The 16,613-nt window shown below is 42.1% G+C and overlaps 1 protein-coding gene across 1 annotated transcript in view; it reads left to right on the top strand.

Moving 5' to 3' along the window:
* The first annotated feature begins 3,859 nt into the window (after positions 1-3,859).
* The window catches only part of ESCO1 (establishment of sister chromatid cohesion N-acetyltransferase 1), a 115,730-nt gene continuing 102,976 nt past the window's right edge, over positions 3,860-16,613 (top strand). The window contains 1 exon segment of the mRNA XM_029591108.1: positions 3,860-4,246. The gene's annotated coding sequence lies outside the window, so the exon portion shown is untranslated.

The following is a 16,613-nucleotide window of genomic DNA, read 5'->3' as shown; positions in this document are numbered from 1 at the left end:
AGAGAATTCAAAACGGCTTGGGCCAAACACAGAGGATCCCTGCTAGCTAGAGCAGGGGTTCCCAATCTTTTGGAGAGTATGGATGCCTTTTCAACCTCCAAAAATACTACGGACCCCCACATGCATCTCTCATTTTTACTGTTAAATGCCATATGGCAAACTGATTAATGTAATATAATAATATGTACTCCAGAATTATTTGTAATGTATAAAACTGAATATTAAATAAGGAATGGTTTCTGATATAAACTGTGCTCTCCCTACTGCCCTCCCTTTATGGTCTTTTCACGAGCACTACTCCCCACCTTCACCATGGCCCATTCCCAAGTGCCTTCCCTTCTGCCATGCTTCCCTCCACCTATGGACTCTTCCTGAGTGCTCTCCCTCCTGCTCTTTCCTCCCTGCAGCACCTTTTCCAATTCTCTCTCTCCTGCCTTCCTCCTGTGATCCCTCCCAAGTGTCTTCCCTCACCGAAGGCCCCTTCTCTAATGCCTTCTCTTTTGTCCTCTTCCTCCTGTGTCCCCTTCTATGGTCCTTCCCCTCAAGGCTCCTTCCTGAGTTCTTTGCCCTCCCTCCATGGTCATTTTCTGAGTGCTGAATACCCTCCCCCATGATTCCTTCCCAAGTGCCTTCCCTCCTTCACAGCCCTTTCCCAAGTGCCTTGCCTCCTGTCCTTTTCCCCTTGCAGCCCATTTTATGCGCCTCTCCTTCCTTCCCTCTCCCCTGGTCCCATCTCAAGTGCTCTTTTACTTACTTATTTGGATTTATTACCCATCTTCTGAATAAGAAATTCACCCAAGGTAGGGTACAACATATTCAAAAGGTAATATACAGTCCGAAGAAGACTAAACAGTTCTAGTGTGAAGGAGATTTCAGTAAGGACTAATCTGTCAATAACAGGACTAACTAGGTAAAATGTAGAAAATGATTCAACTTGAAATAAGTCAACAGGACTAAGACTGCAACACATTTCAGTAAAATCAACACAGTACTAATAAGATAAGAAAACAAAGATCTCAACAGAATAAGTTGCTGCAGCATTTTCAAGGCACTCATGAATACAAACATCTCAGTAAAACAATATAATGCAGCAGCATGTTTAAGGTACCCCATAAGATGCCAAGCAGTTTATAACATTCCCTTCTCCCACTTAAGACCCTTTCCAAGTGCTTTCAACTCCTATGCTCTCCTTCCTGTAATTCCTTCTCTGTCCATTTCTGAGTGCTGATCCTACTATGGCTCCTTCCCTCCAACCCCCAGCATAGCCATAATACTCCCTCAGTGCAGCATTTTCCCCCCCACTGTCAGGCCAGCAGAATAGCCAAAGCATATATACCAGTAGCCAGAATTACTCCTGCTTGCTGCTGCCTCTAGTCGTGTGGAGCAGCGGCTGTTGAAGGTGTTGTAGCAACATGCTTCCCCTCTTCCTGTCATCGCAGCTTCATACTTCTTGTGGTGGCAATCAGCCAAACTCTTCCCTGCCTCCTTTCCATGCCAGTTTGGGCTTCTTAAGGCTACAATCGTCCTCTCCTTGGCAAGCAGTGGGGTTAAGCATCAGAAGCCTTAGAGCAGAGCTCCTCAGAGATGAAGTCAGCCTGCTCTTGCACTTTGGCTGCTTTCTTTCTGGAAGACCTCCTGTGGTCTCGCAAACCCCAAGTTAGAAACCACTGGGCTAGAGCAAGGAAATGAAGAAATGGGATAACTTTTCTGTTACACCTTGGGGGTAGCCTGCATGGAGCGACAGTTGCTACTACACACAAAAAACCCCCAAAACAAAACAAAAAAAAAAACAACTTGCTGGGAGACTAGATGGAACATATTGGTCTTTATCTGATATCATTCACTACGTTACTATGTTATATCCAAAATACTGCTAAAATGTGCCATTTCTTTTTCTATAACATCAAAATCCATCCCTTCCTTTCTGAACACACTGCTCCTCACAGATCTTCCAGAGAGCCATCTCTTTCCGCTATAATCTATCCAAAATTCAGCTGTGTGATTTATCTTTCACCATATAACCCCTCTTCCCAAGCCACTACATTGGCTCCCTATCCATTCCCACATACAATTCAAGCTCCTCTTACCTCCAAAAGCCTTCATTCTGCAGCTTCTCACTAGCTCTTCTCTCTCTACACCTCTCCTTGTTCACTCCTGTCAACAGTCAAGTCACTCCTATCAATGCCCTTCTCTTCTACTGCCAATTCCTGACTCTGTACTTTCCCCCTGGCTGTACTATATGCTTGGAACAGACCTGCTGAGCTGGTGCGTCATGCTCTCTCTTTCCTTATTTAAATCCCATCTAAAAACTCACTTTTTTGAGGCTGCGTTTAAACCTTAACCCCCAATTATTCCACTTACAGCCTCATTAATTTTTAACCATTGTTTTAATAAATGAAACCCCCCAAGTCTCTTTTGCCCTGTATGTTTGTGTTGATTAGATTGTAAGCTCTACTGAGAAAGAACTCTCTCTTGTATGTTTTTGTACAGCACTATAGAAGTGCTAAATAGCAGTAATTTCTGGCCTGGTGACAGGATGCCATATATTTTACCACTATAGCTGCCTTTTTGCCTCCTTCTCCTAGGATTATAGAGTATTTTCTGCTCATTCTTTTGTAGGAAGTCTGATTTTTCTCTATCAGCTTTGGGAAATGTGCATCTCTAATACCTTTGTATTTTTCACAGCACATGAGGAATGCAGAATTGAGCAGTGTGGACAGGCTAAAAAGGCCGTCTGGTCTTTTTCTGCCATGTTTCTCTTTTTTGAATGTATGTATAAAATAAACCCTTTTGGAGACACTGCATCCATACCAAGGGGCAGATGCAAAAAAAAAAAAAAATGCACTGAAAGCAGGTGCTGAGTGTTCAGCGCCAACTTTCCTAATGCCCGCCCAGGCACCTCTCCTGGGGGCGCCATGCAATATTAAAATTAGGGATCACGCTGTCAAGGAGGCGCTAGGGTCGATTGCGTGCCCCTAGCACCTCCTTGACAGCCGGCACCCAAGAGAAGTCGGCTGTCCACCGGTTAGGAAAATGGATGCTGAATTTATCGGCGTCTGTTTTCCTAATCAGCACACAGCCACGGGTTCTGAAAACGGACACTGGTTAACTGAGCATCCGTTTCAGGAACCTGACCGCCAGCCCTTTTTTTAAAAATTTAAAATCTTTCGTTTCTCTGACTTAGCTAGGATATTAAGTCGGAGGATGTACAGAAAAGCAGTATTTTCTGCTTTTCTGTACAACTTTTTCATGGCGCTCAGAAACTAACACTGCTGTAAGCAGACATTAATTTCTGAGCGCAAAAATGTGCGTATCAGATGCTTTTTTTTTTTTTTTTTTGCATTAGGGGGTGACTAACTAATAGCCTCATCAACATGCATTTGCATTTGATGAGCGCTATTGGTTTCCCGCGTGGTGGACGCGCCTACACAACCGGCGCTGGGCTGAGCGCACTGTGTTGCATCGGCCCTCTAGTGCCTGCTGTAAATTAAACTACTCAACACAACCTTCCAAAGCACCACAAATAAAGGGTAAGAGAGCCATCTGCAGGAAAATCACATCGGTGCCCACTATGATTCCCCGCCGGCCAGTATCTAGCCAGCCCGATCGGTTTTAATTCAGGAAGGCTAGGGGCCAGCAGGACCCTCAAACTGGTAAAGTTTATTCTACGAACCACTCGCCTTTCCAACATCTATTCCTCTGACTTAAAATGATCATCAAACAAGTCCACAAAGCTCCCTCCCAGCGGACTTTATCTCCAGAAACACAGACCTAGACCCAAACAGCAACCGCAACTTAGGGGCGGGAACATCACGTCAGGAAGTGTAAGAGCACGAGGTGGATCCACCTCCCCGCCGCCTTCCGATCCTGCGTCATCAGAACACGCCGAGAACGGGACAGCAGCTTGCGTTTCAAACCTCAATTTGGATAGTGAACATTTTGGCGATTGCCTCTGCGCCGGCTATAGAACATCCAGAGCGAGACTTGGAGCGCAGCACCTCCGTCCCTTCTCAGCTGTGCAGCTGACGTCAGAACGCGGGTGACTCTGGCGCTTTCCCTTTTTCGTTCTCGCACCGGAGCCGACGTGAGAGCCGGCGGCCGGCAAGTTTCTGTTCTCCGTGGGCCAAGCCCTTCCACGCATCCCCCTGGTCCCCGCCTATCCACCGGCGCTCTCGCTTCCCAGCTCCGATGAGACGGTCCCAGCCGCCTCCTCCGCCGCTCTCCTAGCAGCGCTCGACAGCGAGAGGTGAGACTCGCTCCAACTGTGGTGAAGGGGGTGGGCGGAAAGCTAAACGAAAACAGCCTGGATTTCCCCCGTCCCCGCTGCCCGGCCTCGCAAATCTTTATTCCGAGCTCCTGCTCATCTGCGCGCTCTGTGTGTGTGTGAGAGAGAGATTCATACTGGTTCTAAGGAATAGCGATGAGGATTAGTGCCGCACGCCGATTGCCTGGCTTCCCCCTCGTCCAAGTCTGAAGCAATCGTACCAATCATCCCCCGCCTCCCCCCTGCGAAAAGCAGGCAACAACGGGGGACCCCCGCCTCCGCGCCCGCGATAGTTGGCCCATTTGAGCTCCTGCTATAGGCCCAAGCCTCTTTCGTTTCTGAGCCCTCATCTGATCGGAACCTGAAGTGCCAGTGTCAATCAGTTTGGTTCTGAAATGTTATTTTTTTTTAGCAATCGCAGTGAATCTTCAAGTCTGGCCCACAGCCGATTGTCCTGCTAGGGAAGCGGAATGACTTTTTTTTTTTTTTTTTTTGCTAGGAGAGGAGGCGAGATAGGTACGTGGAACACGCAGCAAGATGAGAGGGTGAGGGAAGACCAAATAATTTGCTGCTTAGGGGTGTTCTGTGCAGAGATGTTCAGCAGTAACGTATTTGAGCTGCAAAATTACAGTGCGGTGGATAAGTGAAGGAGGGCAAATAGCCGTTATTACTTGCCTACTGGTCAAGCAGATTACTAGGTATTTTCCACACCCTGTCATATACCAAATTTATAGGTTCAGGGAAAAGCCTTAAGTAAAATGATATATTCCACCTTTATAAAACATGCTGTTTAAAATGTAGTAAATAATTGTGGAGCCTCGTTGACGTTACTCATGTAGGGAGAACAAAAAATGTCTTAAGGTAAGGGGATGTGTGGTAAATCTTGTATTTCCCAAAACTGTGCTTACAGTTTGAGTAGATCTGCTGTAACTTATGTCTTCAGTAGGATGTGTGCTTAGGTAAAGACTGTCAGGGCTTGCTCATTCTGGGGTAGATTTAAAAAAAATGTGCGTTCGCGTACTTTTGTTGGCGCACCAGTCGCCAACAAAAGTACGCTGGATTTTAGTAGATACGCGTGTAGCCGCTAAAATCCAGGATCGGCGCGCGCAAGGCTGCCGATTTTGGGCAGCTGGCGCACGCCGAGCCGCGCAGCCTGCCTCCGTTCCCCCCGAGGCCGCTCCGAAATCGGAGCGGCCTCGGAGGGAACTCTCTTTCGCCCTCCCCCTCCCTCCCCCTCCCTTCCTCTACCTAACCCCCCCCCCTACCTTTGTCCATGGATTTACGCCTCCCGGAGGGAGACGTAAATCCACGCGCGCCAGCGGGCCGCTGGCGCGCTGAGACACGACCCGGGGAGGGGTTCCGGAGGGTGCGGCCATGCCCCCGGGCCCGCCCCCGAAATGTCTTGTCCCGCCCCCAAAATGCAGCATTGATCGGCCCCGCCCCTGACACGCCCACGACAAAAAACCCCGGGACTTACGCGAGTCCCGGGGCTCTGCGCGCGCCGGCAGGCCTATGGAAAATAGGCGCGCCGGCGCGCAAGGCCCTGCTCGCATAAATCCGGGCGGATTTACGCGAGCAGGGCTTTTAAAATCTGCCCCTCTCTGTACAATCAACCTCATTTAGAGTTTTGCTTTTTGGTACTAGAATTAGTCCAAATTTTGGGGTATATTTCAATTTGACAGCAAGGCTTCCAGACACTTGCCTAAGCCATACACTGACCTAGAAGTACTAAATCCTATCAACAACCTGTAAATCGTTGTGTTTACTTTTCTTGTTATCCATATGTTCCTTGTTTCACTGTAAAGCAATTTTTGCTGAATTTCGTTTTAATATGAACCGATGAGATGTTCCCAACGTTCATCGGTATATAAAAATTCTAAATAAATAAATCTTGTTGTTCAGGAGTCTCTTCATAACAAGGCATTTACTTATTTCTAAAAACGATCATGACTACCAAGCTTAGCATCATGCACATATTGTTGGAGATTAAAATGTATATATGAATAGCATATCCCATGTATTTACAGTAAAGTTGTCTTTTTCTACTTATGTTTTCTGCTCATGTGGAGTCTGCAGTCTTAGCCATCCTCCACTTTGCTATTCAGTTAAGCATGGTTCTCTTGCTTGAGCCATGGACCTCAATATCCTGGTAAACAGTATTGATGCATGTTTTTGTTGTTTTAATCTTCCTATGGGTCTTTTTCCCTTCCAACAGTATTGCCATCAATATTCTTGCTAATGTAACTTTTTGTCTTTTGTTTCCACTTGTTCAGACCACACCAGTCCTTTTTTTTCCCCCTCTCTCATCTTCTCTGTGATCTCAGCCACCTTCAGCTTTTTCCTAACTTCTTTGTGTCTGCCATTTCATGTCACCCCTGCAAGCATCCAGCATAGCATTCTTCATTTCTGTTACTCTAAATGCCTATCTTTCTTTATCCTCTTCCTACAGCATTCTTTCAATATACTAATACCGCTCTTCTTACCATTTGGTACACCTTTCCTTTTAACCAGGTTCGGATACTTGCCTTTCACTACTTTAGTCATTCTGCTTTTTGCCGCACTCTGATCTCTCTAGCATGGGATCCACTTTAGTTTGTTGTTGCTTCTAGGTCCTCTTCAGTTCTCATAATTTCCATTTCATCACTGAATTTTGCTACCCATGTACTTTGACGTTATTCCTTTTTCTTCCATGCATTGTACCCATCTTTCCAGGTCTCTTTCAAGTTCTTCCCTGCACTCTGCCTGTAGCACAATATTGTTAGCAAATAGCAGGAACCTTGGAGTCTGCTGCATATCCTTCAGCGGTGCATTGAGGCTTAATTCCTAATATTTTGGGTTTGTTAAGGAAATGGATAAAAAATGGAACACCAGAACCAGAGTTCACAGGACTGAGACTTAGAAACATGGCGTTCTGAGTTAATGTATGTAGTGTTTATTATTTATGCAGATTAAAACCTATAACAAGGTTTTGTGAGTCTCTTCATCTCTCTCCCATCCAGACTAAGCCCTGCACAGCACTGTAGGTGTGGCCTCACGTCAGTGGTAGTTGCTATCTTCTGTTTTATATTCCTGCTACTAAGTTCTGAAATCTATTTATTTATTTATTTATTTGACGTTTTTGTTATACTGACATTCATTGGCGACATCACATCGGTTTACATTATAACAGCAGCAGGATTGCTTTACAGCGGAACAATATTAATAACAGTGCGCGGGGGGGGACGATGACAGTGAAACCTAGGGGGAATTTATATATTGCAGGATTTCGATTAACTATACATCGAAAAAACATAATTATTTACACAGATTATGAAAATTAGCGGTTGCAGTAATTGGTTTATCTATATGAATAAAATGTTATTTACAGCATTTATGTTAGTGGCTTATCATGATTGTTCCCCATGCTGCAAACTGAAAGCTCAGCAAGAAAAGAAATATACATTTCTGCATCCCGCTGACATGAGAGAAGTACTTAAAAACTGTGACATCTGCTGCTATTTTGCTGTATTGATATGTTTGTTCTTTTGTTCCAGTTGCTGATCTGTTTCTTCCCTGAAACTGCTCAGATAGTGTTATATGAGAGGTTATATTAATCATGATGCAAAGCATCTGCTTCATCCCAAAAATAGAGACCAAATAGTAGTCTGCCATCTGTATTAAATATTATTTTAGCCTTTTGCTGTGTCTGCTGAACTGACTTGAAAAGATGAAATCTTTGTACATTCAGGCACTTAAAAGCAGAGAGAGGTGTATATGTTGTAGAAAGCAGTTCCAGCAAGAAACAATTTGTCTTGGTTAAAAGAATTAAAACAATAAGCATCAGGATGATAGATCTGTTGCAGGTACTTCTGGGCTAGCGACCCCCACTGCAGAGAAACTTTGAGGATTTTTTGTGTCTCATATCATCTGGGGTCATTAGTGCTTCACATATATAAATACCAACATCCATGTTTTCAAAAATATTGTAATTATTCTGTGTGTGTGGCTAAAATGTTGAAAAATAGGCTCACAACTTCAAAGCGCATTGGGTTCATCCACCCCTGCTACTTGATTGTGCATTCGTATTTAGAGGATTGTATTCTTTAAGGGGCATGTAAACTGTATAATTATTCTTATTAATTTTAAAATGCTTGTTGTAGTTTTCATTCTCTAAAGCCAACTATCCTAATTAATAATATTATGTAAGTTGGAGCCTAAAAATCGAATTGTAAGAAATAAAAAAAAAAAAAAAGGAACTAAAGTCCATATTTGATATCCAGACCGGAGACTGAGCTAAGCAGTAATATTGGTAGAGATCTTGGGTTGTGAGGAGCTGTGTTGGTTCTATGCCATGTCAATTAGGCTGAGAATTACACATTTTCTTTAGAACCATTGTGGGTCAGGAAAGAATTCTTTTATTAATCCGGCATTTCTGAAAAACATCCACAAAAGGATTTTTTATGGCCACCAATGGATGAGGAAGTTGGCTCAAATTAACTGAGTATTTTGGGAAAAAATTGTCAGTGACACTTCCAGTAAGATCCGATGGTTGCACTCTTGGGCACTAAAATGTGCTGTGCGAATGCATGTGCTAGTCTGTGTTGGCTCAGCTTGTAACAACTGTTCCATTAATGTGGTTACAAGTCCCCTCCTGATTTTTATCTAGGGTAGTTTCTTCAAATGGGTTTGTTTTGCACATTGGGAGCAATCTCAGTCTCTCAAATGTACGCTAATTCTCCTCTTAAAACTTGCCTTGTGCCAATGAAAGCTTCCACATCGAGCTGTAATATGTAAGGCAACCTATAGAGTTACACTTGGAAGTTCCTTTTAATCAGGTCGGAGGCACCCCATACACTTGGGACTATTTCAATATCTTTTTACCATGTTTTCGTGGTCTTTGATTGCATCTCTTGGCACTTGATACATTTTTTTTGTCTTCCATAGGTTGTACAGAATAGTTATTTGGTACTGATACTGTACTTCTTTTAGCAATGACATTCTTACTTTTTTTTATCCTTTAATACTGTGTCCGGTTTTCTTGCATCAAGTTTATTGATTGGAGTGAGAATGTCAAAGATGACCACAACTTTTTTTATTCTCTTCCAATTCATTTAAGATTATGATCCCACTGTTTTTCTGATACAGTGATATTAGTGTTGACAGTTTCTAGTGAATGAGATGTACTACTTTTTAATTCAGGGTATTGTGTTCAGATGGATTGATTTTGTGCACACCCGGACAGGAATAAATTTAACTTGTAAACTAGAGTTTGTTGAGTGTGATCAGTCTCTCAAATTCACTGCTAATGTCCTTCTTAATTCTTACATTGTGTGAAGAAGAGCTTCCTTCTGGAATTCATAAAGGTTGTATGCACAGGCCACATGTCTAGATGCTCCTGGAATTCGTTTTAATCAAGCTAGTGGCACCCAATACAATTGGGACTTCTGTATCTTTCTGCCACATTTTGTTGGTCTCTGATTGCATCATTTGATACTTTAGGATCTTCTCTCTCTTTCCCTATGATCTACACTACAGAATAGGCATGTGGTACTGACAATTCTATCAACAGTGCTGTTCTTTTGCTTTTCTCCTTTACCATAATATCTGGTTTTCTTGCATCAAGCTTTTTATCGTTGGAATGGGGGATGCTGTGATCACAGCTTAATTCTCTGCCAGTTCTGGCACAGTGATGCTAGTGTTGACAGTTTCCAGTGGATGAGTCGTGCCACCTTTTCATATGTTAGGTCTCTATGGTGATGGTAGTTTGAAACTAGTGTCTAGTGATCTGGTTCCTCAATTGCGAGGAGCTGTTTAAAATCCTTTCTTCTCAAAAGAAGGTTCTTCCATCAAAATACCTTTCATGTGATATGAGAACTAACTTTCTCAAATAAAACTTAATTTCTGTCCTTGTTTACCAGAAATTAAAAAGAAAATCACCTTTTGGTGGATACCCAGCACTATAATCTGCATATTCATAATTCATTATTTACTTACAGTTGATGCATTTTTATTCATTAGAATTTACTAACACACTCAATGTAAAAGAGAAAAAGGTCCAATGCAGTTTAAAATGGATAAAGCTGTTCTTGTTTAACTTCTTTAGTTCAAATTATTTGTTGGGTTGGAGCTTAGAATTAAACATGGAATGGTAATGGTAGTAAAATCCCAAACTGTAAAATGGTCCTGTTCAGTCACACTAGTACATAAGTCCTTAAGATCAGGCAGGCTGAGTTGTTTGTTTTTTTTTTTTTTTGGGTAGGGTTGTTATCAGTTTGTGACTTTTTTTTTTTAATAGACTTATTTATCCATTTGTACTGAAACCCAGAAATAAATTGTGCTGCCCTTACTGGTTGAAAAAAAGAATTATTTGTCCACATACAGACTAGAAGTATAAGTGCCCTGGTTTAGAATTGCAGAAGAACATACTATATGTCATACTGGGTCAGACCAAGAGTCCATCAAGCCTAGTATCCTGTCTCCAACAGTGGACAATCCAATTCACAAGTACCCAAACATTAAATAAAACCCATGCTATTCCCTGTTGATTAATAGCAGTTTATGAACTTATCCAAACCTTTTTTTAAACCCAATTACACTAGCTGCCTTAACCATATCCTCTGGCAACGAATTCCAGAGCTTAATTGTGCATTGAGTGGAAAAAAAAACAAATTGGAAAAAATTCTAAATGGACAGTGGATGGGGATGGAGTAGACGAAACTCCGTTTACAGAAGAGACTGTATGGGAAGAGCTAGGAAAACTGAAAGTGATCGAAGCCATGGGGCCTGATAAGGTTCATCCCAGGATACTGAGGGAGTTCAGAGATGTGCTGCTGGATCCGCTGCATGACCTGTTCAATAGATCCCTGGAAACAGGAGTGGTGCTGAGTGATTGGAGAAGAGCGGTGGTGGTCCCACTTCACAAGAGTGGAAGCAGAGAGGAGGCTGGAAACTACAGGCCGGTTGATGGTGGGAAAATTATTGGAGACTCTGCTGAAGGAAAGAATAAACAATCTACAACCAGGAGGATTACTGAACCAGAGGCAGGATGGATTCAACAGGGAAAGGTCCTGTCAGACAAATCTGATTGATTTTTTTTGATTGGGTAACTAAAGAATTGGATCGAGGAAGAGCTCTTGATGTGATCTACATGGATTTCAGCAAAACTTTGATACGGTCCTGCTTAGGAGGTTTGTGACTAAAATGAGAAGCGTGAGAGTGAGTGCCAAGGTGATGGCATGGATTACAAACTGGTTGACTGATAGAAGACAGCGAGTGATGGTAAATGGAACCAACTCGGAGAGAGAACGGTGTTAAGTGGAGCGCCACAAGGTGGGACCAGTCCTGTTCAGTGTCTTGTGAGCAACACTGCGGAAGGGATAGAAGTTAAAGTTTGTCTATTTGCGGATGATACTAAGATCTGCAACCAAATGGACACACCGGAAGGAGTAGAGAGAATGAGACGTGATTTAAGGAAGCTTGAACAGCAGTCAAAGATATGGCAGCAGGGATTCAATGCCAAGAAGTGCAGAGTCATGCATCTGGGTGTGTTAATCCAAAAGAGCTGTGTGTGATTGGGGGGAGGGGTGTGAAGGGCTTTTGTGCATGGAGCAAGAAAGGGACCTTGGGGTGATAGTGTCTAGTGATCTGAAGACAGCGAAGCAATGTGACAATTCAATAGCTAAAGTCAGAAGAATGCTGGGCTGCATAGAGAGAGGAATAGCCAATAAGAAAAAGGAGGTGATAATCCCCGTATACAGGTCATTGGTGAGGCCTCACCTGGAGTATTGTGTTCAGTTCTGGAAACCATATCTCAAAACGGACAGAGACAGGATGGAGGCAGTCCAGAGAAGGGCTACAGAAATGGTGGGGGGGGGGGGGGGGTCTCCATCAAATGATTTATGAGGAGAGGAGGTGCAGGGGAGATTCGACAAACCTCCGTTGCAAAGAAATCAGTTGAACTAGGGATCACGAAATGAAACTCTAGGGAGGGCAACTCAGAACCACGTTAGGAAATATTTCTTCATGGAGAGAATGGTAGATGCCTGGAATGCCCTTCCGGACTAGGTGGTGAAGACAAAAACATGAAAGATTTCAAAGGGGCATGGGATAAACACTGTGGATCCCTAAAGGCTAGAGGATGTAAATGAGGAAAAGAGTGCATGGGAGTAACTTGCTGGTGTGGCGATTACTACCCTTAACCAATAATCCTTCATACTGTTGATGCAACTCCATTATTGCTCTCTGCGTTAACAGCAGGGGGAAAAGGGGGAATTAGTTTCAGGCAGCAATCAACAAGGACATTGAATTTTACGGTCTGGGAAAACAAATAAGCATGGGGGTAACTTGCTGATGCGGCTGTTACTACCCTTAACCAATAAGCTTTATAGTTGTGATGCAATTTCAACATTTCTCTCTGCTTCAATGGCAAGCAGTAACAGGAAATTGGACTCAGACAGCAGCCAACAAAGGCCCTGACTTTGATGGTTTGAGAAACTAAGTATGGGGGTGACTTGTTTGGTGCAGGAGATGCTACCATAAGCTTGCTGGACAGACCTGGATAGACCGTTTAGTCCTTTTCTGCCGTCATTTCTATGTTTGTATGCTACTTGGTAACATCATGGAATGCCCCCTAGTCCTTGTATTATCCGAAAAAGTAAATAACCATTTCACATTTACCCTTACAAGTCCTTTCATGATTTTGTAGACCTCTATCACAGCCCCTCCTCAGCTGTCTCTTCTCCAAGCTGAATAGCCCTAACCTCTTTAGCCGTTCCTCATAAGGGAGCTGTTCCACGCCCATTATCATTTTGGTCACCCTTCTCTGTACCTTTTCTAGTACAACAATATATTTTTTGAGATGCAGTGACCAGAATTGCACACAATATTCAAGATGCAGTTTTACCATTGAGCAATACATAGGTATTATGACATCCTCCATTGTATTTGCCATGCCCTTCCTAATAATTCCTAGCATTCTGTTTGCTTTTTTGACCACCACAGCACACTTGAGCCGACGATTTCATTGTAATATCAACTATGAAGCCCAGATCTTTTTCCTTGGTGGTTACTCCTAAAATGGAACCTAACATTCAGTAGCTACAGCATGGGTTATGTTTTCCCTATATGCATCACCTTACTCTTGTCCACATAAAATTTCATCTGCCATATCTGCCCAATCTTCCAGCCTCGCATTGTCCTCCTGCAATTTATCACAATCCGCTTATGATTTAATTACGCTGAATGATTTTGTGTTATTTGCAAATTTGATCACTTTACTCGTCGTCGCCTCTTTTCAGATCATTTATAAATATATTGAAAAGCACTGGTCCAAGTACAGATCCCTGAGACACTCCACTGTTTACCCTTTTCCACTGAGAAAATTGACCATTTAATCCTACTCTGTTTCCTGTCTTTTAACCAGTTTGTAATCCATGAAAGGACATCGCCTCCTATCCCATGACTTTTTAGTTTTCTTTGAAGCCTCTCATGAGGAACTTTGTCAAAAGCCTTCTGAAAATCCAAATACACCACATCTACCGGTTCACCTTTATCCACATGCTTATTCGTACCTTCAAAAAAAATGTAGCAGATTTGTGAGGTAAATCCATGCTGGCTGTGACCCATTAAATCATATCTATCTATATGTTCTTTGCTTTTATTCTTTATAATAGTTTCCACAATTTTTCCTGGCACTGGTCAGCTCAGCAGTCTATGGTTTCCTCTGGAGCCCTTTTTATATATGGGGGTTACATTGGCCACTTTCCAGTCTTCAGATACAACGAATGATGTTAATGATAAGTTACAAATTACTAGGTGATTTGCTACTCTTCAGTTTGTCAGTCTGACCTACTACAGCCTCCAGGTACACCATGATTTGAGTCAGTTCATCTGAATCGTCATCCTTGAAAACAGTCTCCGGAACAGGTATCTCCCCAACATCCTCCTCAGTAAACACCGAAGCAAAGAATTTCATTTAGTCTTTTCTCAATGACCTTATCTTCCCTAAGTGCCCCTTTAACCCTTTGATTATTTAATGGTCCAACCGACTCCCTCACAGGCTTCCTGCTTCGGATATGTTTAAAAAGGTTTTTATTATGAGTTTTGGAATCTATGGTCAACGACATTTCAGATTCTCTTTCAGCCTGTTTTATCAGTGTTTTACATTTATCTTGCCAATGCTTAAGCTTTTTCCTATTTTCTTCAGGTAGATCCCTCTTCCAATTTTTGAAGGGAAGATCTTTTGGCTAAAATAGCCTCTTTCACCTCCTTTTAATCATACCAGCAATCGTTGGTCTTCCTTTCACCTTTCTTAATGTGTGGAATACATCTGGATTGTGCTTCTAAGATGGTGTTTTTTAACAATGGCCACACCTGTTGTACACATTTAACCTTTGTCGCTGTACCTTTCAGTTTTTTTCAGTTTTTCTCATTTTAACAAAGTTTCCCTTTTGAAAGTTTAGTGCTAGAACTGTGGATTTACTTACTGTCCCTCTTCCAGTCATTAATTCAAATTTGTTATGATCACTTTTGCCGAGTGGCCCCAACACCGTTACCTCTCTCACCAAATCCTGCGTTCCACTAAGAATTAGATCTATAATAGCTCCCTCTCTCTCGTCAGTTCCTGAACCAATTGCTCCATAAAGCTATAATTTATTTCATCCAGAAACTTTATCTCTCTAGCACAGAGCTTTCCAAACTTTTCATGTTGGTGACACACTTTTTAGACAAACATAATTTCGGGACACAGTAATTCAGTCTACTAGCAAACCGGAGGTTAAAGGTTAAACGAATGAAATGTATTTCGACAATTTATGTATGTTTCCTTAAATATATACATAATAAAATGTTTCACGACACAACCTATCTTGTGAAAACCTTTCATTTATATTAAAACTATATAATATTCCAAGATTAATGTTATTGTTCTAATTTATGAGTAACAATAATAAAACAAAGTTATTGTGTTATTTAATTTACCTCTTTAATGAGATATATGAGCTTGATGGGATAAACACAGATTTGAATATTTGGTGTTAATAAGAAAGTCCAAAGGGTCTTCTGCATAATTTTAAAAAGCTGGCCAGTTTCACACTATATAATTATTTGATAGCCTCATTCAACTAATTCTATTTGGCTATGAGAGTGAAGTCTGGAATTTATAGGAAGGGACAGAATGTCAATATAAATCCTGCACCTCCAGTTCTGTAACTCTGTGCATCCACTGAAATTCCCCCAAACAATGGAGCTTGGATGTTTCCTTTACAGCTCATCATAGTAAAAGATATTTTCAAATGCTGGTGTCACCTCACAGTAACAGCAGCACAAACACCTTCCTCTGCCAGGCACATTGTGAACTAAAATAAAACCTCGCAAAAAAGACACTCAATCTATACTGCAATCCCATTGTAACATAACAGTAATCACCAAGGACTCAAACAACAATACCCCTACCTGTGAAAACGCAAAGGTAAATATTACACTGGGTCCTAGAATACCAATACACCACCTACTGAGGAAACAAAACAAACCCGATTGCTATAGATCCCTATGCTAGCAGAATCTCTCATCATGGTCACACACACACACAGCAGAGACAAACCCTCACCAAATACAGAATACAAAATAAAGGAGCACAAATTAGACAAAAACTGAAATGGAAACCCCAAGAAGCCAGACTCTGTGTATTAACAATGGAAAAACAGAACCACCATTCCTCATAAAACAAATAAAATCAAAAAACAAAGCATCAGTTATAATAGTAAAACCATACTAATAAAAGAATATTTTAAAACTACTGATAAATAGAATTTCTATTAATTAAAATCATATACATTTTTTACAATTTCCCAAACACCAATAAAATATTTCAAAACAGCACATATATCAAATAACACCCAATAATTAAAACTAATAAGGATTTTAAAAAGCCCCTGCTGTCCATACGTGGGAGCTCTTGATTTCCAGTCACCCTGAAATTGTCCAGGATTAGGAGGTTATCCTCTCTCACACAGACTCACATGTCCATTCTCTCTCACACATACACTGTCACATACATACACATTCATGCTCTTATACCCACCATAACCTCTCGCTCTCACAGACACTGACACACTCTCAGGCTCTAAGACACTCTCTCCCCCTCCACACACAAACTCTTACTCCCCTGGATTTTCTCATACACACTCGCTCTGGCTCCCTCACATACACACACACCCAGGCAAGTTCCCAATCATTCTCACACACTGAAACTGACCCCCAGGCAGGCTCCCATTCATTTTCACACCACTCCCTCACCATCCCCCAGGCATGCACACATTCATTCTCACACACACACACATACACCACACACAGGCCGGCATCTATTCTCACA

This window comes from Rhinatrema bivittatum, chromosome 2 (assembly GCF_901001135.1).
Source record: "Rhinatrema bivittatum chromosome 2, aRhiBiv1.1, whole genome shotgun sequence".
NCBI classification, from domain to species: domain Eukaryota; kingdom Metazoa; phylum Chordata; class Amphibia; order Gymnophiona; family Rhinatrematidae; genus Rhinatrema; species Rhinatrema bivittatum.
This window is presented reverse-complemented; position numbering and strand designations above follow the sequence as displayed.